Source organism: Schistocerca gregaria, chromosome 11 (genome assembly GCF_023897955.1).
Source record: "Schistocerca gregaria isolate iqSchGreg1 chromosome 11, iqSchGreg1.2, whole genome shotgun sequence".
In the NCBI taxonomy this organism is placed as follows: domain Eukaryota; kingdom Metazoa; phylum Arthropoda; class Insecta; order Orthoptera; family Acrididae; genus Schistocerca; species Schistocerca gregaria.
The window spans coordinates 141,993,980-142,020,676 of NC_064930.1; the positions used below are offsets into that span (position 1 = coordinate 141,993,980).

General features: G+C 44.8%; 1 protein-coding gene and 2 non-coding genes across 3 annotated transcripts in view; 1 reads left to right on the forward strand and 2 right to left on the reverse strand.

The window, feature by feature from the left end:
• LOC126295063 (forkhead box protein D1-like) overlaps positions 1-26,697 on the forward strand; it is a 443,237-nt gene that overhangs the window by 309,364 nt on the left and 107,176 nt on the right. The gene's annotated exons all lie outside the window — the stretch shown is intronic.
• Trnas-cga (transfer RNA serine (anticodon CGA)) lies at positions 4,398-4,472 on the reverse strand. Its single transcript has one exon. It is a non-coding gene; the product is annotated as a tRNA-Ser (tRNA).
• Positions 4,633-4,707, reverse strand: Trnas-cga (transfer RNA serine (anticodon CGA)). The gene has a single exon. It is a non-coding gene; the product is annotated as a tRNA-Ser (tRNA).

Sequence of the window (26,697 nt, forward strand, 5' to 3'; positions counted from 1 at the left end):
AGAAATGACTTCCTGACACTTAAATCTGTACACGATGTTAACAAATTTCTCTTCTTCAGAAACGCTTTCTTTCCCATTGTCAGTCTACGTTTTATATCCTCTCTACTTCGACCATCATCACTTACTTTGCTCCGGAAATAGCAAAACTCCTTTACTACTTTAAGTGTCTCATTTCCTAATCTAATACCCTCAACATCACCCGACTTAATTCGACTACATTCCATTACCCTCGTTTTGCTTTTGTTGATGTTCATCTTATATCCTCCTTTAAAGACACTGTCCATTCCGTTCAGCTCCTCTTCCAAGTCCTTTGCTGTCTCTGACAGAATTACGATGTCATCGGCGAACCTCAAAGTTTTTATTTCTTCTCCATGGATTTTAATACCTACTCCAAATTTTTCTTTTGTTTCCTTTACTGCTGGCCCAATATACAGATTGAACGGGGAGAAGCTAGAAGCCTGTCTCACTCCCTTCCCAACCACTGCTTCCCTTTCATGTCTCTCGACTCTTATAACTGCCATCTGTTTTCTGTACAAATTGTAAATAGCATTTCGCTCCCTGTATTTTACCCCTGCTACCTTCACAATTTGAAAGAGAGTATTCCAGTCAACATTGTCAAAAGGTTTCTCTAAGTCTACAAATGCTAGAAACGTAGGTTTGCCCTTCCTTAATCTAGCTTCTAAGATAAGTCGTAGGATCAGTATTGCCTCACGTGTTCCAACATTTCTACGGAATCCAAACTGATCTTCCTCGAGGTCGGCTTCTACTAGTTTTTCCATTCGTCTGTAAAGAATTTGCGTTAGTATTTTGCAGCTGTGACTTATTAAACTGATAGTTCGGTAATTTTCACATCTGTCAACACCTGCTTTCTTTGGGATTGGAATTATTATATTCTTCTTGAAGTCTGAGGGTATTTCGCCTGTTTCATACATCTTGCTCACTAGATGGTAGAGTTTTGTCATGACTGGCTCTCCCAATGCCGTCAGTAGTTCTAATGGAATGTTGTCTACTCCAGGGGCCTTGTTTCGACTCAGGTCTTTCAGTGCTCAGCCAAACACTACACGGAGTATCGTATCTCCCATTTCATCTTCATCTACATCCTCTTCCATTTCCATAATATTGTCCTCAAGTACATAGCCCTTGTATAGACCCTCTGTATACACCTTCCACCTTTCTGCCTTCCCTTCTTTGCTTAGAACTGGGTTTCCATCTGAACTCTTGATATTCATACAAGTGTCTCTCTTTTCTCCAAAGGTCTCTTTAATTTTCCTGTAGGCAGTATCTGTCTTAACCCTAGTGAGATAAGCTTCTACATCCTTACATTTGTCCTCTAGCCATCCCTGCTTAGCCATTTTGCTCTTCTTGTCGATCTCATTTTTGAGACGTCTTTATTCCTTTTTGCCCGCTTCATTTACTGCATTTTTATATTTTCTCCTTTCATCAGTTAAATTCAATATTTCTTCTGTTACCCAAGCATTTCTACTAGCCCTCATCCTTTTACCTACTTGATCCTCTGCTGCCTTCACCACTTCATCCCTCAAAGCTAACCATTCTTCTTTTACTGTATTTCTTTCCCCCATTCCTGTCAATTGCTCCCTTATGCTCTCCCTGAAACTCTGTACAATCTCTGGTTATTTTAGATTATCTGGTTATTTTAGATTATCTGGTTATTTTAGATTATCTCCTTAAATTCCCACCTTTTTGCTGTTTCTTCAGTTTTAATCTACAGGTCGTAACCAATAGATTGTGGTCAGAGTCCACATCTGCCCTTGGAAATGTCTTACAACTTAAAACCTGGTTCCTAAATCTCTGTCTTACCATTATATAATCTAACTGAAACCTGTCATTATCTCCAGGCTTCTTCCATGTACACAATCTTCGTTTATGATTCTCGAACCAATTGTTAGCTATGATTAAGTTATGCTCTGTGCAAAATTCTACTAGGCGGCTTCCTCTTACATTTCTTACCCCCGTTCCATATTTATCTACTACGTTTCCTTCTCTCCCTTTTCCTACACTCGAATTCCAGTCACCCATGACTATTAAATTTTCATCTCCCTTCACTATCTGAATAATTTCTTTTATTTCATCATACATTTCTTCAATTTCTTCGTCATCTGCAGAGCTAGTTGGCATATAAACTTGTACTACTGTTGTAGGTGTGGGCTTCGTATCTATCATGGCCACAATAATGCGTTCACTATGCTGTTTGTAGTAGCTTACCCGCATTCCTATTTTCCTATTCATTATTAAACCTACTCCTGCATTACCCCTATTTGATTTTGTGTTTATAACCCTGTAGTCACCTGACCAGAAGTCTTGTTCCTCCTGCCACCGAACTTCACTAATTCCCACTATATCTAACTTTAACCCATCCATTTACCCTTTTAAATTTTCTAACCTACCTGCCCGACTAAGGGATCTGACATTCCACGCTCCGATCCGTAGAACGCCAGTTTTCTGTCTCCTGATAACGACATCCTCCTGAGTAGTCCCCGCCAAGAGATCCGAATGGGGGACAGTTATACCAATCAAAGATAACATCGCCATCCGGGAAGATATGGAGTGTGAACGGATGCAGGAGGTTCGCACCCGTCCGCGTGCCTTAGATTACTGCCACAGGTCGCTCGCAAGCGCAGGAGAATGTCTCCACATAGGACAGTACTGCTCCCACGAGTCTGTAGCGCGCTACACGTTTCGGACCGCCGTTCACCTCCATCACGGCGTTTGTGTAGGCAAAAAAATGGTTCAAATGGCTGAGAGCACTATGGGTTGGTTGGGTTGTTTTGGGGAAGGAGACCAGACAGCGAGGTCATCGGTCTCATCGGATTACGGAAGGACGGGGAAGGAAGTCGGCCGTGCCCTTTGAAAGCAACCATCCTGGCATTTGCCTGGAGCGATTTAGGGAAATCACTGAAAACCTAAATCAGGATGGCCGGACGCGGGATTGAACCGTCGTCCTCCCGAATGCGAGTCCAGTGTCTAACCACTGCGCCACCTCGCTCGGTGAGCACTACGGGACTTAACATCTTAGGTCATCAGTCCCCTAGAACTTAGAACTACTTAAACCTAACTAACCTAAGGACGTCACACACATCCATGCCCGAGGCAGGATTCGAACCTGCGACCGTAGCAGCAGCTTGGTTCCGGACTGAAGCACCTAGAACCGCTCGGCCACAGCGGCCGGCTTTGTGGAAGCAAAATGTGATTCACCCGAAGAGCCGACACGTGTCCATTGATCGACGGTCGAATCCCGATGGTCCCGTGGCCACTAGAGTCGTAATTGACGATGCCGTTGGGTCAACGTGTGATGAGGTAGGGGTGGTCTGTTGCGGAGCTCCGAGTTCGACAGTGTATGACGAACGGTGTGCTCCGAAACACTTGTGCGTGCTCCAACATTGTGCTCTTTCGGCAGAGATGCCACAGATCACCATCAGTCCTACTTTATACAGCAGACGAGCCTCCGAACACCACGTTCTGTGCAGAGTCGTGGACGTCCAACCATTTACCGCCTGCTGGTAGTTCACTGTCCTCATACCTCCTTCCGTAGACGCTCACGACAGTAGTACGTGGACATTCGACCAGCCTTCCCTTTGCGAAAGTCGCCTATCTCAATGGATTCCCCATTTGCAGCCCACATCTTCGCTAGGATGATCCGTCTTTCGTGTCTGCTTCGCCTACATTCTTTTGTTACCGTGTCACGTGATGTGCAGTCATACACAAGCGGCCTCTATCGGCACGAATTAGTAAAATAACTTTCACTTAGATTTCGATTGGGTGTGTGTTTAATTATTATGCTGTGTCATACTCAAGAGGTCTGCAAAAGCAGCATTTCATAAACAAAGTTATGTATTCCTATAAACCCAAAAGTTGCTTTACAGCAGCGGAAAGAGGCGTTACCTGTTGTGCAGCATTGTAAGTTTTTCGCCATTGCACTATGAGATGAAAGTATTTTCTTGCGATTTCCTTATCGGTTTGATCTGACTGCTTGTATCTCTTTCACAGAAGGGATAAAAAACGTTAATGTCAGCGAGACTGGAACCGTGAACCATAACAGACGTATTTTCACAGGTCAGCAGATTAGCACAGAGCTAGAATAGAAGGATGTGTCTCAGCTTCCTCTTACGAGGTCAATAGTGGCTAGAACTCGTAAACGACTATTTAAAGGACGAGATTAGTTGCGATTTCCACGTGCAACGACTTTCCTGGGCTGAAAACCGTAAATTTATAATCTTCTGTTACACCTCAACCGATTATAACTCAGATTATTCAATCGAAATGACAGGAAAAATCAAGTGAACTTTGAGGCTTAATTCCGTGCACACCAGGAAGTAACTCGTCGATCAGAGAGTTGCCAGACGTACCTTATGTTGAAACTTCCTGGCAGATTAAAACTGTGCGCCGGACCGAGACTCGAACTCGGGACCTTTGCCTTTCGCGGGCAAGTGCTCTACCAACTGAGCTACCCAAGCACGACTCACGCCCCGTCCTCACAGCTTTACTTTTGCCAGTACTTCGTCTCCTACCTTCCAAACTTTACAGAAGCTCTCCTGCGAACCCTGCAGAACTAGCACTCCTATACAGGCCTCGGCGACAAGTTATTTTATGAAACTTCCTGGCAGATTAAAACTGTGCGCCGGACCGAGACTCGAACTCGGGACCTTTGCCTTTCGCGGGCAAGTGCTCTACCAACTGAGCTACCCAAGCACGACTCACGCCCCGTCCTCACAGCTTTACTTTTGCCAGTACCTCGTCTCCTACCTTCCAAACTTTACAGAAGCCTGCCCGCGGAAGGCAAAGGTCCCGAGTTCAACTCTCGGTCCGGCACACAGTTTTAATCTGTCAGGAAGTTTCATAGCAGCGCACACTCCGCTGCATAGCGAAAATCTCATTCTGGATACCTTGCGTTGTTGCCAAATGTCAGTTACAGTACCAGCAGGAAGAAGACGAAACGGTGTATTCCTACAGCAGGCTGGGAAGTGACCGTAGCTGGCGTCTCAAAGATGCAACTGCCGCGGTCTGGAATGTGGAATGCGTCTGATTCGTATTTCTGTAACTACGTATAGGGACAGGAGCGTAGTTAGTAATAATACTCTAAACTGACTGCAAACTAAGCATCATAAATCTGTAACTCTCGTAGCTGTTTTTATATTTTTTTCGTAAGTGTACTCAAATCTAAGAAACTCATTCAAGGACGTTTTCGTGTCTGGGCGGTAGTCGAGTGTGTGTGTGTGTGTGTGTGTGTGTGTGTGTGTGTGTGTGTGTGTGTGAGAGAGAGAGATAAATATAAAAAAGAATGAGAGAAGGAGTAAAAAATTGTTGTTAAGAATTTCAATCATGGTATGTAAAGAAATCTTTCATTAACATGACACGTTCTTTCACATCATTACGAAATGTCGTATTCATGATTTATGGAATCTAATCTAATCATATTGCTGAGTAGCCATGGAGAGTCGTGAATTACCGAAATTTTCGCCAATATCAGTAAACAAATCTAAACTTGAAAATAAAAGACAACAGTTTTTGTAATAAACCGGGCCTCCTATCAAGATCCTTTCGTCCCTGTTAACTAAACCACGAAAGAGGTCTGATCTACCTCCATTCAGATGTAACAGAGTGTGGATGCATTTAGAGATGAAGTGCATGGTGTGAAGTTGTGTGACACAGATACGAATCCAACACGTGATCTGATTGTTAACTAAGTAAAATCAAATGTTACGTATCGGTTTTTCTTGCCAGGTGCTAGGCGTTTGAAATAAGGATACACATTTTTGTGCCTGAGCGACAGTCCTGATGATTGCGCCGATTCGTCGCGGACAAGGGCGCAAATTCAGCGCTCTCTGCCCTTTACGGCTACGGAGCGTTTCTTTGTTCTCGCTGGTGGCAGTAATGGAGACATACCGTGCCGAGCGTCTGTGAATGACGCGGGAACGCTTTTGTGCGCGCTGTTGTAGCTGCGCGCCGGTTTATTATGATCGCCTCTGGGATACGAGCAACCGGCCGTAGCGAGGTGACAATTGTCTCGTTAACTCGATCTTAGTGCCCGTTTCCCGCTGAAACGGCCTCGATACGGAGCTCTCAGGTCGACCGTTAACGGCGCCAGGAATTGGTCGATAAATCGATATACCGCATTGTTGTAGCCTCCCGCTTACTGGGGCGAATGTTGATGCGATGTACGCCAGGCAGTCCCTCAATACACCTAGCAGCTGACATGTAGGACCTATTTGACATGCTCACCACGATGATGTCATCATCATTCGTGACAAGTGGCTAGACAGGATTGTGAAAAAATTGGACTGTGTACAAAGTGGGACTTTGTATGGACGGTGGTGACCGGACAGTTGAGCGCCCCTACAAAGCCACCATCATCATCATCATCATCACCACGACGACAGAGGACATTGTAAGCTCTGGCATTCTCGGGAAAACAGGTTTCTGTTACGGAAGCGTTGCGGTTTAAGCAGAAAATCGTTGCTGCGATACACAGCTTTCTGTGTTCTTATACAATTTCTTGCAAACAGTTCTAATGCACCTGTACGCCCCCACCACCCCCTCCCCACTTCGATTGCTTAACCCTTTTCGACTCACTGGCTTCAATTGTGAATGTTAAAATAGAAGCAGACAGAGGGACACTAACAGAAAAAGCCGCCCATACTGTCGCAAGCAAGCACCCAGCATTGTGCCAGAAATAATGATGTAACTTCCACAAACCATCTGAAGATAACCTGAAAAGTTCGAAAATCGATTCATAGAATCATAAATAGTTATTCAAAAAAGTGACTGTCTTTTTTGTGTATTTACATTAATTTTTGGTGTGTCTTAGATGCAAAATAATACTTTTTCTCAAACGAAACATCGCGAATACATTTCAGAATGTTTAAATTTTTCATCATGCTCAAGTTCTATCACCTGTTCCTCATCATAATAAAAATATCAACAACTTGATGTAGCTAAACGTCGTAGCTTCTGACCATCGCAAAGGAAGGGAATTCTTGGTTAGTTACATGCCAGTATACAGGGTTATTCACGAACATATGCATATATTTTAATATGTCATTCTACGAGTAAAACTAGAGAGAAAAGTTCACATAAACATAGGTCCGCAAATGTTTAGTTACGAAGTTACGGCTAATAAAAGATTTTCCCGAAATTTAGCAACTTCGCTAATATCAAGCCACCGCAAAACTGTACGAGGTTAAAGTAAGGCATCATTTCCATTTATTTTGTTGTTATTGAACTGGTGAATGTAATAACACATGTCTGAGACGTGTATCTGCAGTAGTTTTCCAGAACATACAGATTGTGAAAGCTGGGTAGAGAACTTGTCTCTCGTAACATTCTAAATATTCCATTAATGGTTCGTGCCTTCGGAATCCTCAAAGTTGGATAACGCACGCCATATTCGTTAACTGCAGCCGTAGCATTATCATCACGTTTCCCATAAATTAATACCATATCGGCGTATTCCTGTGCCGTAAATTTGAAAGGCATCCCTACTTCGTAAATAATCTACAGAGTACAACAGTTACTATGTGGTTTCACTTACTGTAAATACACTGTTGTTATTATGTTCTTTCACTGAACAATACAGAAAACTAACTCGTATTAAGGTTAGGAAACGACTGAAACAACTCACTAAAGGTTGCCAACAATGACATAAACGTTTCTACATTGTTAACGGAAAGTAAACAAATTTACTTGTGTAATAATCTTTGCTTCTCTGGACGTCCGGAAAACTACTGCAGATACATGTCTGGGACATGTTTTATGAGATTCACCAGATTAATAACAACAAAATAAATGGAAATCTTGTTGTACTTTAATCTTGTACACTTTTGCGACTTCTTCATATTAGCGAATTTGCTAAATTTCAGGCAAAATCTTTATTAGCCGTAACTCCGTAACTAAACATTTGCGGACCTATGAACTTTCTCCTTTAGTTTTACTTGTAGAATAACATATGAAAATATTTGCATATCTTCGTGAATCACTGTGTAACTGGCTCTTGTTATTGTTGTTTTGCTTAGTCATTACTGAATGATGATTTTATTTACTAAAACACTAAACAAATTCGAAATCAGGAGAGCGTACTGAAAAGCAGTGCCTTCCAATTTTTCATGTGAGAATTCTCAAAGCTTTTGAAATGAAACAAACATTACTGACATTATACATCTTTAATGGCTCTGAGCACTATGGGACTTAACATCTGAGGTCATTAGTCCCCTAGAAGTTAGAACTACTTAAACCTAACTAACCTAAGGACATCACAAAAATCCATTCCCGAGGCAGGATTCGAACCTGCGACCGTAGCAGCAGAGTGGTTCCGGACTGAAGCACCTAGAACCGCTCGGACACAGCGGCCGGCATACATCATTACTTTCCACGTCTATAGATTTATTTCTCAACATCGTCACCCTGGCGATCAACACATTTCTCCCAACGAGAGATCACATTGTAGAGAAGTGCAGGAAATTTTAAATTTGTGGTAACTTCGTATGGGACCAAACTGCTGAGGTCATCGGTCCTTAGGCTCACACGGTACTTAATCCTGCTACCTTACGCTAAGGACAACACACTCACACACATACCCGAGGGAGGACTCGAACCTCTCATGTGGGGAGCCGCGTGAACCGTGGCAAGGCGCCTGAGACTGCGCGGCTACCCCGTCCGGTGAGACGATCAGGTAGAGAGTCAGTGAAGTTCTGGAACGTGCAGACAGGGATCTGGAGCCACGCCGACTCCAGTCTCTTGGCCAGCTGCGCTACGTTTCCAGCTTGAGGACGCATGTGCGCGAACAGCCAGCCCACAGATCCTCGATTGGTTTTGAAATCCGGATAGTTTCGTGACCAGGGAGAGGACGGTAAGCCCATCCTGGTGCTCTTCGGACCAGGCACGTACTCTGCGAGCTGTGTGACACGTTGCGTTGTTCTGCTGGTAGATGTCATCTTGCAGAGGAAACACAAACTGTATGTAGGGGTGGACATGGTGGCTAAGGACAGATTTATACTTCTATGGGACCGTGCCTTCCAGAACGAGGAGATCACTTAGGCAACGCCACGGAAACGTTCCCCAGGCCATATGCTCTCCCCTACGACTTGGACCCTGAAAGGGCATACATGCCAAAGGCCATCTGTCCGACAGGACATACACTACTGGCCATTAAAATTGCTACACCTAGAAGAAATGCAGCTGATAACCGGGTATTCATTCCAAAAAAATATTGTCCTAGAACTGACATGTGATTATATTTTCACAGAATTTGCGTGCATAGATCCTGAGAAATCAGTACCCAGAACAACCACCTCTGGCCGTAATAACGGCCTTGATACGCCTGGGCATTGAGTCAAACAGAGCTCGGATGGCGTGTACAGGTACAGCTGCCCGTGCAGCTTCAACACGATACCACAGTTCATCGAGAGTAGTGACTGGCGTTTTGTGACGAGCCAGCTGCTCGGCCACCATTGACCAGATGTTTCCAATTGGTGAGAGATCTGGAGAATGTGCTGGCCAGGGCAGCAGTCGAACATTTTCTGTATCCACAAAGGCCCGTACAGGACCTGCAGCATACGGTCGTGCATTATCCTGCTCAAATGTAGGGTTTCGCAGGGATCGAATGAAGGGTAGAGCCACGGGTCGTGACACATCTGAAACGTAATGTCCACTGTTCAAAGTGCCGCCAATGCGTACAGGAGGTGACCGAGACGTGTAACCAATGACACCCCATACCATCACGCCGGGTGATACGCCAGTATGGCGATGACGAATACATGCTTCCAATGTGCGTTCACCGCGATGTCGCTAAAGACGGATGCGACCATCGTGATGCTGTAATCAGAACCTGGATTTATCTGAAAAAATGACGTTTTCCCATTCGTGCACGCAGGTTCGTCGCTGAGTACACCATTGCAGGCGCCCTGTCTGTGATGCAGCGTCAAGGGTAACCGCAGCCACGGTCTCCGAGCTGATAGTCCGTGTTGCTGCAAACGTGTCGAACTGTTCGTGCAGATGGTTGTTGTCTTGCAAACGTCCCCATCTGTTGACTCGGGGATCGAGACGTGGCTGCACGATCCGCTACAGCCGTGCGGATAAGATGCCTGTCATCTCGACTGCTAGTGATACGAGGCCGTTGGGATCCAGCACGGCGTTCCGTATTACCCTCCTGAACTTTCCGATTCAATATTCTGCTAACACTCATTGGATCTCGACCGACGCAAGCAACAATGTGTCGATACGATAAACCGCAATCGCGATAGGCTACAATCCGACCTTTATCGAAGTGGGAAACGTGTTGGTACGCATTTTTCCTCCTTACACGAGACATCACAACAACGTTTCACCAGGCAACGCCGGTCAACTGCTGTTTGTGTATGAGAAATCGGTTGGAAACTTTCCTCATGTCAGCACGCTGTAGAAGTCGCCACCGGCGCCAACCTTGTGTGAATGCTCTGAAAAGCTAATCATTAGCATATGACAGCATCTTCCTCCTGTCGGGTAAATTTCGCATCTATAGCACGTAATCTTCGTGGTGTAGTAATTTTAATGGCCAGTAGTGTAGATGCGTCAGGCTTTCCATTTCGGAAATCGTTAGGGACTATAATATTACGAGATCCACAGTATTCTAGAGTGTGCCGAGAATAACAGCTTTCAGGCATCACCTGTCACCACGGACAACGCAGTGGCCGACGGCCTTCACTTAACGACCGAGAGCAGCACCTTTTGCGTGGTGTTGTCAGTGCTAACAGACAAGCAACACTACTTGAAGTTACAGCAGAAATCAATGTCGGACGTCTGACGGAGGTAGCCTTCAGAGCAGTGCGGCGAAATGTGCGTTAATGGCTATGGCAGCAGACGAGGGATGCGGGTGGCTTTGTTAACAGTACGACATTCTCTGCAGGGGCTCTCCTGGGCTCGTGACCATGTCGTTTGGACCCACTAGAAAACCAAGAGCTGGCCAGATGAGTCCCGATTTCAGTTGGTAAGAGTTGGTGGGAGGGTTCGGATGTGACGCAGGCCTCACGAAGCCGTGGGCCCAAGTTGTAAAGAACGCACCGTGCAAGCTGGTGGGGGCTCCACAGTGGTGTGGGCTGTATTGACACGGAATGAAGTGCGTCCTCTTCTCCAAATGAACCGATAATTGGCTGGAAATGGTCATGTTCGGCTACTTCAATACCATTTGCAGCCATTCAAGGACTTCATGTTCCTAAATAACAAATCCATGCTACTGGGCAGCTCCACAATGGTGTGGGCTGTATTGACACGGGATGAAGTGCGTCCTCTTCTCCAAATGAACCGATAATTGGCTGGAAATGGTCATGTTCGGCTACTTCAATACCATTTGCAGCCATTCAAGGACTTCATGTTCCTAAATAACAAATCCATGCTACTGGGCAGCTCCACAATGGTGTGGGCTGTATTGACACGGAATGAAGTGTGTCCTCTTCTCCAAATGAACCGATAATTGGCTGGAAATGGTCATGTTCGGCTACTTCAATACCATTTGCAGCCATTCAAGGACTTCATGTTCCTAAATAACAAATCCATGCTACTGGGCAGCTCCACAATGGTGTGGGCTGTATTGACACGGAATGAAGTGTGTCCTCTTCTCCAAATGAACCGATAATTGGCTGGAAATGGTCATGTTCGGCTACTTCAATACCATTTGCAGCCATTCAAGGACTTCATGTTCCTAAATAACAAATCCATGCTACTGGGCAGCTCCACAATGGTGTGGGCTGTATTGACACGGAATGAAGTGTGTCCTCTTCTCCAAATGAACCGATAATTGGCTGGAAATGGTCATGTTCGGCTACTTCAATACCATTTGCAGCCATTCAAGGACTTCATGTTCCTAAATAACAAATCCATGCTACTGGGCAGCTCCACAATGGTGTGGGCTGTATTGACACGGAATGAAGTGTGTCCTCTTCTCCAAATGAACCGATAATTGGCTGGAAATGGTCATGTTCGGCTACTTCAATACCATTTGCAGCCATTCAAGGACTTCATGTTCCTAAATAACAAATCCATGCTACTGGGCAGCTCCACAATGGTGTGGGCTGTATTGACACGGAATGAAGTGTGTCCTCTTCTCCAAATGAACCGATAATTGGCTGGAAATGGTCATGTTCGGCTACTTCAATACCATTTGCAGCCATTCAAGGACTTCATGTTCCTAAATAACAAATCCATGCTACTGGGCAGCTCCACAATGGTGTGGGCTGTATTGACACGGAATGAAGTGTGTCCTCTTCTCCAAATGAACCGATAATTGGCTGGAAATGGTCATGTTCGGCTACTTCAATACCATTTGCAGCCATTCAAGGACTTCATGTTCCTAAATAACAAATCCATGCTACTGGGCAGCTCCACAATGGTGTGGGCTGTATTGACACGGAATGAAGTGTGTCCTCTTCTCCAAATGAACCGATAATTGGCTGGAAATGGTCATGTTCGGCTACTTCAATACCATTTGCAGCCATTCAAGGACTTCATGTTCCTAAATAACAAATCCATGCTACTGGGCAGCTCCACAATGGTGTGGGCTGTATTGACACGGGATGAAGTGCGTCCTCTTCTCCAAATGAACCGATAATTGGCTGGAAATGGTCATGTTCGGCTACTTCAATACCATTTGCAGCCATTCAAGGACTTCATGTTCCTAAATAACAAATCCATGCTACTGGGCAGCTCCACAATGGTGTGGGCTGTATTGACACGGAATGAAGTGTGTCCTCTTCTCCAAATGAACCGATAATTGGCTGGAAATGGTCATGTTCGGCTACTTCAATACCATTTGCAGTCATTCAAGGACTTCATGTTCCCAAACAACTACGTCGTTTCACTGGGCAACAATTGTTTGCAAATGATTTGAATAACATTCTGGACAGTTCGAGCGACTTATTTGGCCACCCAGATAGCCGCACGTGAATACCATCGAACTGTTATGGGACATAATCAAGAGGTCAATTCGCGCCCAGAATCATGCAACGGCAATAGTTTCGCAGTTATGGACTGCTACAGAGGTTGTATGGCTCAGTATGTCTGCCGGGAATTTCCAATGACTTTTTGCGTCCATGCCACGTTGAGTTGGTGCATTACTCCAGGCAAAGGGAGGTCCGATACGATATTAGGAGGTTTTCCCATGACTTTTGTCACCTCGTACTGCTCTGCGTATGGGATGTCTAAAGATAGCTGTGGAGGAAGAGTTTAACAGTTCATGGGGAATGATCCCAGTTATAGAGTTGGTCTGTCTCAAACAGTATGTGAAGAGTGCATCTCAACTTCATGGGGTATCAGCTTGTAAATGTTATGTGGTGATAGTGGACAAGATTATGTTTTTAATCTTAAGTAGCGAGATCAATTGAATTTCAGAAACTTTGTTGAAGCAATTTGAACAAAGACTAACAGTCATTTTAAAACCGTCTCAGAGAATAAAAAGAAAAGTGAACCATATGATATATATATGTTGTTAATCTTTTGCTTGACACAAACTTTTACAAACACTGAAACAAGGAAATGTGTGCACCGCTGGAATTATCATGGTTAACCAGTTTGGTAATCCTAATCTAATGCTGGACAAGGAGACACTGAGAATGAAGATTTTCAGAAGATTTTTGCTGTGGGTTTGTTCATACCTCTACAGCGACTAAAAAGTTACAGATAAACAAACAGAGTGAAATACTCACTACAGAATTAAACAGTGAATGCGTCGCTAGCGTTTGCGACAGACACAGATGAACGTGGAAAGCCCTAGGTGTGTGCATGAATTGAGCTTTTCTTTGTGGAGCCGTGGTGGTATGAAGTACTAAAGAGCAACGCAGTTCCAGGTAAAGCAATGGAGTGAAATACGTGTTACACGAATAAAAGAATAAACGCGTTACAAACATACATGCTGGTTACGAATTGACATGGAAATTTGTTGGCACGCACAAGTCCTGAATTACTGGCTGTGTAGTAGTAGACTAGTGAGTTCTGCAGGTGGATGAATGTGTCTTATTCTTTATGGTATTTCGACGTAACTATCATCAAGGAGTGTCACTGAACGAAACTTAAAGTTTTTGGCACCACAAACGGACGTCAACCCACAGTCATGGAAACAATAAAATTTTTAAAACGTTACATGACTAGTTTCGACGCAATGAGTCGTCATTTTCAAATGTAAGCACAAACCTGGAAAACTGCATTAATAGTTGCAACCGCACCTCTTTCAGATATTACCAAAAATACACTAAAATCAACAAACTGAAGCAACGGCAGCGTTACGTTTCACACGTTACTGCAGTGTACATGAAAACGGCATTGTGATGAGCGATATATTATTCTCTTGCATTACGTCCTGCAGTGATGCAACGGTCATTTTACAAACAACGGCTCACGCGTCATAATCATATAACGTGCGGCAAGCTCAAAAAGAGAACACAGCACGCAATCGTGTTGTCTTCTGCTAACGATCTCCAGTCGGGACTAACACAAGACTTTCATTCTCCTGCCGACCGTTTGTGGTGCCGAATAAACATTTTTGATTTTTTTGGTATTTTAGTGACAGGACGTCTTGAAAATTCTGGAGGAAAAAGTTGTTTGTTGATTGGCTTTGTGTACTAAGGACAGTACGTGGTGACATTAGTTCGCAGATGCAAATCTCTAACTCTTCGAGGATATTCATATGTAAGCCTTTGTTAGCAACGTGTTATAAGAGTATTCAGTGACGGGAGTTAAACGTCTATATTTCAATATCGATACTGATGTGTTTGAAGCATCGAAACATTGATAACAGACACAAAATATCGACATTCGATATTAGCCAAAGAGAGAGAGAGAGAGAGAGAGAGAGAGAGAGAGAGAGAGAGAGAGAGAGAGAGAAAGCGAGACTATTTGTTAACACTCCCAATTGTTTGTGTCGTTTAAAAGAATCTTTTCGTGAACTTGTATTGAACGACATCTGTGTAACACAAATTGGCGACTTATAAAATCTGGCCAATGGAGGTGAAGTGGGGGGGGGGGGGGGGGAGGTAGAGCAGTATTGTTGAACGAATTAAGGCAAGATCATCACTGCTATTGTTGTAGCGAAGCGTGGCTTAGTGGCTTTGATTGTTGATTCGCATGATGCTTTCCTGGCTCAAGCAGTATGAACAATGTGTTGATGTACTACGGTAAAACAGAGGAACCAAATTTCATTTGTGTAGTGAACATTATCAGTGACCGGAAGAAAACAATAATTCGCAAACTCAAACAGAGACTGACCTAACATCACAGTTCGCATAGTGTCTGAAATATCGCCTTCTGCATCTCAAACCAAGATCCGTTAGAACCGTCGAGTATCAAAAGCAGGACATGCCCTCTCTCAACAGCGCAACAGACTGAAAGGGAAATTACTCTTAATTTTTATTCTTTTCTTTTTTTTTTTTACAATCTCGTGACCAAAGGTTAATGACAAACTTGAAAGAAAACAGGCACTATAAAATAATATCTCAGGAAAACCACACCATGAGGTAAAAGGTATGAATACATAATTTTACGAGTTCTTCAGAAAATTTGTAATTACAATTTTAAAAACTAATATTTACATGTCGTCGTCGGCTGATATTCGTATCCGAGTTTTCATCTCTCTCCTGAGATTTCCTTTGTCACGGTTCAGGCGTGGAAGTGTCGTTGATGGCTTAGGAATCCAATCCTAGCGTGGAACAGTCGGCCACAGGCATTACAGCGGATGGAAGGTGGAGGACGTGGCTGAGCCTGGACGAGTTTACGTCTCCGGCGTTTGTCATTCTCCATTCTTCGACGTTCCAGCTCAAAGTTTTGAAGAGCATTTGAGGTAACTGAGCGCCAGCGACTTCGGTCTTCTGCTATTGTGGACCAGTTACTCGGATCGATGTTCAAGTTTTACAAGATTTTTCTTGTACTGATCCTTATAACGTTTGAGAGGGGCACCTCGTGGCCTTTTACCTGTGCTCACTTCGCTGTACAGCATTTGGCGTGGAAGTCTTTCATTTTTCATCCGCTGGACATGTCCGACCCATCTGAGTTGATGCCCAATGATACGAGCTTCCATGCTATACATTTTTGCTTTCTCAAGAACAGCCGTGTTGGATATGAAGTCATCCCATTTCAGGTTCATGATATATCTTAGCTTCTGTTCGTCGAAACGTTCTAGTTTCTTCAGATCACAGCGATATAACGTTCAGGTGGAAATGACTACAGCTTTGTACAGCTTTTGTGTACAGTGTTAGGTCTTTATTCAGGAAGACACGCTTTGTAAGACGTCCAAATGCTACACGGGCAGCACGTAATCTATTCTCCACATCTTTTCCAGATGAGCAGTTAGATGACAGCATGCTTCCCAGGTAGAGGAAATGATCCACTTGTTCCAAGGGTGTATCATAAATGGATATGCTGAAGTCAGGAACGGAGGAGCCAGGGGTTGGCTACTCCGTCAACTTTGTCTTTGGAATATTGATGGAGAGACCAAATCGTTCGTACGCCCTGCTGAAGGAATCAACTGCCAGCTGCAACTCATGAGCTGGAGAAGCATTCTGATCGGCATACTGCGGCTCTGTCACACGAGTGGTTCTGGTGAACCTCTTTGAATGGAGTCTGGACTGGCTGAATAATCCTCCATCAAACCTGTACTTCAGTTCTATTCCTGCATTGTTTACGGTTGTCTCGTAAAGCACAGTTGCCAGATACAATCCGAACAATGTTGGTGCAAGAACACATCCCTAGTTGGGAATTCACCAGTCGTTTCATTCTGGCAGAGGACCTGTCCAGTCATATCATCGTGGAGAGCTTCATCAGGCCAACAAAATGTTCAGGGCAGCCGAAGCGTTTCAAGACCATCCACGTGGCCTCTCTGGGAACTGTATCAAAGGCCTTTTCTAAATCGTGGAAAACAATTAGTAAGGGCTTTTGCTTTGCTGTTCTCTGCACTTCTCCTGTAGTTGTCGTGCACAGAAAAGCATGTCAATTGTCCCTCTTGAAGGTCGAAACCCGTATTGAGACTCAGGTAGTATAGTCTCTGAAAGTGTCTGGAGGCGATTTAAAAGGATTCTTGCAAAAATTTTGGCAGTGACAGATATTCCCCGGTAGTTACCACAGACGCTTCTGTCGCCCTTCTTGAAGATGGTGACAACAGTGGAGTTCTTCAAGTCAGATGGTACCTTGCGGGTTTCCCACATTAATAGAATGAGTGAGAAGAGTCTAGTTTTTAGAGGCAAGCCGCCACCCTCAATAAGCTCCACCTTGGGTGCCTTGCAGAATTCTTGAAAAGTTGGAGGATCAGCCATCCAGGGTTTTGGAGGGTGCTGTGGGACATTTTTGAGAAAATCTCTAGCGGCATTAGAAGGGCGGTTTAACAGTGAGCTGAAGTTCTCTTTTCACCGACTTAAGATGTCCTGACTTTCAGCAAGAATGGTGGAGTTGTCAGCAGCTTTCAGTGTTTCTGATGAGGAGCGCATAGGTCCATACAGCTCTTTAATACCAGCGTAGAAGCCACGCAGGTTCCTTGCATCGGAAAGATTTTGGAGTTCTGTGGCTTTCTGTTGCCACCATTTGTTCTTGATTACTCGTATTTCACTTTGACATTTCTGCTTGAGTTCTTGAAAGTGTGCTTTATTTTCTGCGCAGGACTGATCTTGAGCAAGGGATAGGTTGCATTGATGATGGCTTGGATTTCTCCATGGTTGTCATCAAACCAGTCACTTCTTTTCCGTGCACTAAAACCAACAACATTCTCAGCAGTTTCTTTGATGATGTTCTTTAACGTGGTCCATTCTTGTTCGACGTCATCTGTGGTTGCTGGAGCTTTCTTAAGTTATTCAGACAGTATGTCTTGGAAGTGTGAGCGAACGTTTTCGTTGTTCAGGTTGCTTATGTTGAATTTTCTGCGTGGTGCGTTTGAAAAGTGGGATCGTGGCTTGCGATACTTTGGTACTCTCAGACGGCTGACTAAAAGTCTATGGTGAGTCCAGCACTCATCGATGTTTAGTGCTGCTTTTGTGATGAGAATGTCTTTCTTGTCACGCTGTCGCGTAATAACGTAGTCTATAAGATGCCAATGTTTGAAGCGTGGGTGCATCCATGTGGTCTTATAGCGGTTAGGCCAGCGGAATTGGGTACTGGAGATGCAAAGCTCGTGCTCAGCACATAGACCAAGAGTTAACAATCCATTTGCATTGCAGTTTCCCACCCCTTGTTTACCCATGACGTCTCTCCAAAAACGGTTGTCCCTTCCCACTCTGGCATTGAAATCACCAAGTAAAATTAATTTATGTTTAATGGGTATCTTAGAGAGGGTACTGTTCAGTTGGTGGTAGAACTGATTCTTTGTGTCTTCATCACTGTCTAAAGTAGGAACATATGCAGAGACGTAGCTGATGAAACTCTCTGAACCAATGGGTACTCTAAGAGTAATCAGTCTTTCTTTAATTGAGACACGTGTAAGTCGAAAATATTTCACTATTTTCGTTTTTACGGCAAATCCTGCACCATGGATGCGCGGTTCTCCTGCATCCTTTCCCTTCCAGAAGATGGTGTACCCTGAACGTGCCTGACTAATGTGTCCCTCACCGGAGAGTGTTGTCTCACGCAAGGCAGCTATATCTAGCCGGGCTCGTTCTTGGGTTCTTCTCTCTGGCCTGTAATTGTTCACGTCCCGGAGGGTCCTGACATTCCATGTCCCTACTGTCATAATCATGTCATTCTTCTTTTGTTCACGGCCGCAGTGACCTGCTGGGTACGGATTCCCAGCCCGGTTCAAGTGTGACTCCCGATGCTTAGCCCACATTTTCCAGGGCCTTCGCCATTCAGGGTGGGCAGCGTTCATCCTAAATAGGGCTGCCCAGTCGCGGATGCAGGACCGGATTCCCGAGTAGTCGCACGTGTTCTGAGGAAGGCGGCCGTCACACACCTGCCGCCAATGAGCAGGTCCAGACTAGTAGCTTCCAGCCTCACACGGAGCCTGCCACCATCGTCCTTATCCCATCGCCATTGGTCTTTAGAGAAAATGACGGGAGAAATTGTTTAAGGTGGATTACAGCTTGCGAGGAAGTGACCCACACACTATGATTCTGGAACAGTTCATCACGGCACGTATGTATGTGACATGTGACTTCAGGTACCAGAACTGCAACGAACTGCCGCGAGCCCAGCGATGGCTGAGCGTCGCCTTTACAACCAGTTCGTCTGGCATGACCTCTTCCGCCTCCACCATCGTTGAGAACCTGGGATATAAGATTCTTCTTCCGCTCGCTTCGCCGTTGGGTCGAAGGGTAGATCATAGATGCCCGCATCTCTTGGTCGTGCGGTAGCGTTCTCGCTTCCCACGTCCGGGTTCCCGGGTTCGATTCCCGGCGGGGTCATGGATTTTCTCTGCCTCGTGATGGCTCGGTGTTGTGTGATGTCCTTAGGTTAGTTAGGTTTAAGTAGTTCTAAGTTCTAGGGGACTGATGACCATAGATGTTAAGTCCCATAGTGCTCAGAGCCATTTGAACCATTTTTTTAGATGATAGATACTAGAGAGGAAAGACACCCTTGGGCCTCGGAAACCTAATACCGTTGCGGTCGAAGAAACCAAGAGTTGGCTGAGGGGCACCGGATAGGACAGGAAACAGGGGAAGCCTGACACAAGTAAGTGGAAGTAATGCCAGGCTTAGCTAAGGGCCCGTGTGGTTGCCACCCACATACTCCCAAGACGGGAACCCGCATGTGTACAAACAGTAAAGAACGATCTTTGTGTTTAATAGCCATAAAATAAAAGCCCAATGATGATGCTGCAACTTCAGTGAAACATGTTCGGAATATAAAACAAAATTGTGTTTCGCTAACGTAAGTATTGTTAAAGCAAACTGGACAAAAGAGCTTCAACCTCAAGGTGATTAACATACAGATGAATGGAAAAGAAAATACAGGACCTGTCGCCTGCTCTGGAGAAACGCTAAGACCACCAGAGTGGCAGTTCTGACATTGCGTTGCTAACCGAGGCAACACTTAAAGGGCCGGCCGGGGTGGCCGAGCGGTTCTAGGCGCTACAGTCTGGAACCGCGGGACTGCTACGGCCGCAGGTTCGCATCCTAGCTCGGGCATGGATGTGTGTGATGTCCTTAGGCTAGTTAGGTTTAAGTAGTTCTAAGTTTAGGGGACTCGTGACTTTAGATGTTAAGTCCCACAGTGCTTACAAGGAAACCTCCCCATCGCACCCCCCTCAGATTTAGTTATAAGTTGGCACAGTGGATAGGCCGTGAAAACTGAACACAGATCAATCGAGAAAACAGGAAGAAGTTGTGTGGAACTATGAAAAAACATAAGGAAAATATACAAACTGAGTAGTCCATGCCCAAGATAAGCAACGTCAAGGATAGTATTTGTTCAGGAGCGCAGTGGTCCCGTGGTTAGCGTGAGCAGAGGTCTTGGGTTCAAGTCTTCACTCGAGAGAAGACTTTAATTTTTGATGTTCAGACAATTATTATCTGTCCGCCCGTTGGCGCGATGCGAGGTAACTGCGCCGTAGTATGGGGACGCTACACCTAAACAAACGTCGAAACACACGACGTCAGTCGACTACAGCGCACGGAAGAGACAGTATTCCTGCTAACGAGGCCCCCTGGCTGGCAGTTGACTGTTCGCTGCTTTGGTCGAGAGTGCATTAAATACGATAGTTGTATTCTTTTCGTCTACTAATCGCGCGGTTTTGCGGTGCGGTCGCAAAACACAGACACTGAACGTATTACAGTGAACAGAGACGTCAGTGAACGAACGGACAGATCATAACTTTGCGAAAATAAACTTTTCACTAGGGGGAAGACTTGAGCCAAGGACCTCTCGTTCCGCAGCTGCTCACGCTAGCCACGGCGCACCTGAGCTCACACTATCCTTCATGTTGTCTATCTTGCGCATGGACTACTCAGTTTGTATATTTTCCTTATGTTTTTTCATAGTTCCACACAACTTCTTCCTGTTTTCTCGATTGATCTCTGTTCAGTTTTTCAAGACCTACCCACTGTGCCAACTTACAACTAAATCTGAGGGGGGGGGGGGGGGGCAATGTTGAGGTTCCCTTGTCAGAGCCATTTGAACCATTTTAATCATATTGTATAGAAGGAAGTTTCGAACCAAATGTTACTTCAATGTATGCACTAGGTACATCAGACTAGCTTACCTTTCATTTCTGGGACCGTCGGCTGTGACGTCACGCCAGCTTTCCAGCTACCCTCATTCTCCCTTAAACACAACGCACGCACGCACGCACACACACGCACGCACAGAAGCCGCGACTCCACCCCTCCGCTGGTCCTCCGCCGACTGAACAGTCTCGCGGTCCACACGCAGAGCGTCTCAAACAGAGCCCCGCCTTGTTTTATAAACTGGAGCTGATCTGCTGGGAAACAAGCTCGTTCTCTGCTTCCCTGTTGCCAGCAAGCACGGCTGGCGGTGACAAATATTTCTGCTTTCACAGCTCGACTCTACCTCGCCTCCGAAACTGGAGAAGCCCAACATTTACAAACCCGTGACAACAACACTTGCTCATACTGCTGTCATGTTTCATTTTACACAGCGAGACTATCTTGTTTTATTTTTCTGTACTCTCCTTCTCTCCCTAAACATCGTCATCACACTGTTCACTACCATTTCCTGCCATTGTTTTCTTCTATATATATCTATATATATCCCCTTATTTTTCATTCTTTTCCACTTCTAAATCTTTTACTATCCACCTCCACTGCCTTTCTTTGTCTACTTATTCACACCTGACTCTCCTCAACTCCTCTCTCTTTTCAGTCTCACCACGCATTTCCCCTGTCTCTTTAGTTGCTCCCTCTCATTTCCCACTTCCATCATCATCACCCTCCCCCCCCCCCCCCCCGACTCCCATCCCTCAATATTTGCTATTGTGCCCTTCAGCCTTCACCCTGAAGACTGGTTGGGTGCAGTTCTCCACACTAGTCTATCCTGTGCAAACCTCTGCACCGCTGCACACTTGTGTGTGTGTGTGTGTGTGTGTGTGTGTGTGTGTGTGTTGAAACGTCCTCTTAGAAAAATTGATGAATTACTGTGCTGATAAACCTCTTACATTATTTTATTTTCAAACAGCTGAGCAGAACTGAACGTACTCAGACATTTTGCTCTTTACCTGCTCTGATCAACACTAAACTGACACACAATATTTTTAGTGCAACACAATCTGACTTTCAATAATCCCTACAAAAGAATGGCCCTGACAAACATTAAACTATACCTTTCACAAATCACTAACCTCAGAAAAATCTTCGTTACTCGAACTACAGTGAGCGCCAATACTGCCACTTAAACAAGTTCATGACATCCACTCTTACAAATTGTCTCTTTCTGATGGACACACGTCCAGATCATCCGCTCTCATAACTCCGCCATCTGTCTCCCCACATCCACCACTGCTGGCGGCTCACCTCCAACTACGCAACGCTACGCGCTGTTCACATTCAACTGCCCAACACTACAATAGACGATATTCCAACAATGCAAATCAGCCACAGACTGCACACAGCACAGTCAGTGATTTTCATACAGAGCGCTACTTGGCGTTACCAACATAAAAACCTAAACAGCCTACTTACAGTGTGTTTGTGTGTGTGTGTGTGTGTGTATGTGTGTGTGTGTGTGTGTGTGTGTGTGTGTGTGTGTGTGGAAGGAAGCAAGAGTGTGTGGTGGTGTGGGAGAAGTCATCAGTCTTCTGACTGGTTTGATGTGAGCCAACATACCACCCACTTCAATTCTCAACGCAACGTCGGATATATTCCAAACTCTCTCTTTCTGTACAGCTTTTATCCTCTACATCTCCCTCTAGTACCATGCAAGTTATTCCCCTATGCCTTAACACGTGTCCTACTACCCTGTCCCTCTAGCCACTGTTTTCCATCACATATTCCTCTCTTCACCGACTTTGTAGGGAGCTTCCCTATTCCTTACCTTGTCAGTCTGCCTTATTCTGAACATTATTCTATAGCAACACGCCTCAAATACTTCTATTCGCTTCTGTTCCGGGTCTTCCACTGTCCACGATTCACTACCATATAGTGCTGTGCTCCAAACATAGTCTCACAATGTTCTTCCAAGATGTTTGATAGTAGTAGAAATCTTTTAGCCAAGAAAGCCCTGTCCTCCTGTTCTAGTCTGCTTTTTATGCCTCCTTGTTCCGTGCATCTTGCGCTGTTTTCCTTCCAAGGTATCAGAATTCCTCCCCTTCATAAATTTACTGGCTAAATTTATTGCTAATCTCATTTGTGCTGATCCTCATTACCTTCGTCTTTCTTCAGTTTAGATACAATCAATAGTGTAGCTCTTTAGGCCGTGCAATTTTCTCTGAATTTCACTGAGGATAGCAATGTCATCACTTTGTAAGGTGGTGCCATTTTACAACTTAGAAACCGCGCTTACATGCAATACGACATAAGGAAGCCCCTTCAATGATAGACACGGCAGGTTTGTGCTCGTTCATTAAAAACATGTATGTGGCTGACATCGGCTAGTACATTTACGCTACTGGCCATTAAAATTGCTACACCACGAAGATGACGTGCTACAGACTTGTAAGTGGCATCATTCCCCATGAACTGTTAAACTCTTCCTCCACAGCTAACTTTAGACATCCCATACGCAAAGCAGTATCAGGTGACAAAAGTCATGGGAGACCTCCTAATATCGTATCGGACCTCCCTTTGCCTGGAGTAATGCAAAAACTCCACGTGACGTGGACGCAAAAAGTCATTGGAAATTCCCGGCAGAGATACTGAGCCTCTTCATTATGTCCCATAACAGTTCGATGGTATTCACGTCGGGTGATCTGGGTGGCCAAATAAGTCGCTCGAACTATCCACGATGTTATTCAAATCATTTCCGAACAATTGTTGCCCAGAGAAACGACGTAGTTGTTTGGGAACATGAAGTCCTTGAATGACTGCAAATGGTATTGAAGTAGCCGAACATGACCATTTCCAGCCAATTATCGGTTCATTTGGAGAAGAGGACACACTTCATTCCGTGTCAATACAGCCCACACCATTGTGGAGCTGCCCAGTAGCATGGATTTGTTATTTAGGAACATGAAGTCCTTGAATGGCTGCAAATGGTATTGAAGTAGCCGAACATGACCATTTCCAGCCAATTATCGGTTCATTTGGAGAAGAGGACACACTTCATTCCGTGTCAATACAGCCCACACCATTGTGGAGCTGCCCAGTAGCATGGATTTGTTATTTAGGAACATGAAGTCCTTGAATGGCTGCAAATGGTATTGAAGTAGCCGAACATGACCATTTCCAGCCAATTATCGGTTCATTTGGAGAAGAGGACACACTTCATTCCGTGTCAATACAGCCCACACCATTGTGGAGCTGCCCAGTAGCATGGATTTGTTATTTAGGAACATGAAGTCCTTGAATGGCTGCAAATGGTATTGAAGTAGCCGAACATGACCATTTCCAGCCAATTATCGGTTCATTTGGAGAAGAGGACACACTTCATTCCGTGTCAATACAGCCCACACCATTGTGGAGCTGCCCAGTAGCATGGATTTGTTATTTAGGAACATGAAGTCCTTGAATGGCTGCAAATGGTATTGAAGTAGCCGAACATGACCATTTCCAGCCAATTATCGGTTCATTTGGAGAAGAGGACACACTTCATTCCGTGTCAATACAGCCCACACCATTGTGGAGCTGCCCAGTAGCATGGATTTGTTATTTAGGAACATGAAGTCCTTGAATGGCTGCAAATGGTATTGAAGTAGCCGAACATGACCATTTCCAGCCAATTATCGGTTCATTTGGAGAAGAGGACACACTTCATTCCGTGTCAATACAGCCCACACCATTGTGGAGCTGCCCAGTAGCATGGATTTGTTATTTAGGAACATGAAGTCCTTGAATGGCTGCAAATGGTATTGAAGTAGCCGAACATGACCATTTCCAGCCAATTATCGGTTCATTTGGAGAAGAGGACACACTTCATTCCGTGTCAATACAGCCCACACCATTGTGGAGCTGCCCAGTAGCATGGATTTGTTATTTAGGAACATGAAGTCCTTGAATAGCTGCAAATGGTATTGAAGTAGCCGAACATGACCATTTCCAGCCAATTATCGGTTCATTTGGAGAAGAGGACACACTTCATTCCGTGTCAATACAGCCCACACCATTGTGGAGCTGCCCAGTAGCATGGATTTGTTATTTAGGAACATGAAGTCCTTGAATGGCTGCAAATGGTATTGAAGTAGCCGAACATGACCATTTCCAGCCAATTATCGGTTCATTTGGAGAAGAGGACACACTTCATTCCGTGTCAATACAGCCCACACCATTGTGGAGCTGCCCAGTAGCATGGATTTGTTATTTAGGAACATGAAGTCCTTGAATGGCTGCAAATGGTATTGAAGTAGCCGAACATGACCATTTCCAGCCAATTATCGGTTCATTTGGAGAAGAGGACACACTTCATTCCGTGTCAATACAGCCCACACCATTGTGGAGCTGCCCAGTAGCATGGATTTGTTATTTAGGAACATGAAGTCCTTGAATGGCTGCAAATGGTATTGAAGTAGCCGAACATGACCATTTCCAGCCAATTATCGGTTCATTTGGAGAAGAGGACACACTTCATTCCGTGTCAATACAGCCCACACCATTGTGGAGCTGCCCAGTAGCATGGATTTGTTATTTAGGAACATGAAGTCCTTGAATAGCTGCAAATGGTATTGAAGTAGCCGAACATGACCATTTCCAGCCAATTATCGGTTCATTTGGAGAAGAGGACACACTTCATTCCGTGTCAATACAGCCCACACCATTGTGGAGCTGCCCAGTAGCATGGATTTGTTATTTAGGAACATGAAGTCCTTGAATGGCTGCAAATGGTATTGAAGTAGCCGAACATGACCATTTCCAGCCAATTATCGGTTCATTTGGAGAAGAGGACACACTTCATTCCGTGTCAATACAGCCCACACCATTGTGGAGCTGCCCAGTAGCATGGATTTGTTATTTAGGAACATGAAGTCCTTGAATGGCTGCAAATGGTATTGAAGTAGCCGAACATGACCATTTCCAGCCAATTATCGGTTCATTTGGAGAAGAGGACACACTTCATTCCGTGTCAATACAGCCCACACCATTGTGGAGCTGCCCAGTAGCATGGATTTGTTATTTAGGAACATGAAGTCCTTGAATGGCTGCAAATGGTATTGAAGTAGCCGAACATGACCATTTCCAGCCAATTATCGGTTCATTTGGAGAAGAGGACACACTTCATTCCGTGTCAATACAGCCCACACCATTGTGGAGCTGCCCAGTAGCATGGATTTGTTATTTAGGAACATGAAGTCCTTGAATGGCTGCAAATGGTATTGAAGTAGCCGAACATGACCATTTCCAGCCAATTATCGGTTCATTTGGAGAAGAGGACACACTTCATTCCGTGTCAATACAGCCCACACCATTGTGGAGCTGCCCAGTAGCATGGATTTGTTATTTAGGAACATGAAGTCCTTGAATGGCTGCAAATGGTATTGAAGTAGCCGAACATGACCATTTCCAGCCAATTATCGGTTCATTTGGAGAAGAGGACACACTTCATTCCGTGTCAATACAGCCCACACCATTGTGGAGCTGCCCAGTAGCATGGATTTGTTATTTAGGAACATGAAGTCCTTGAATAGCTGCAAATGGTATTGAAGTA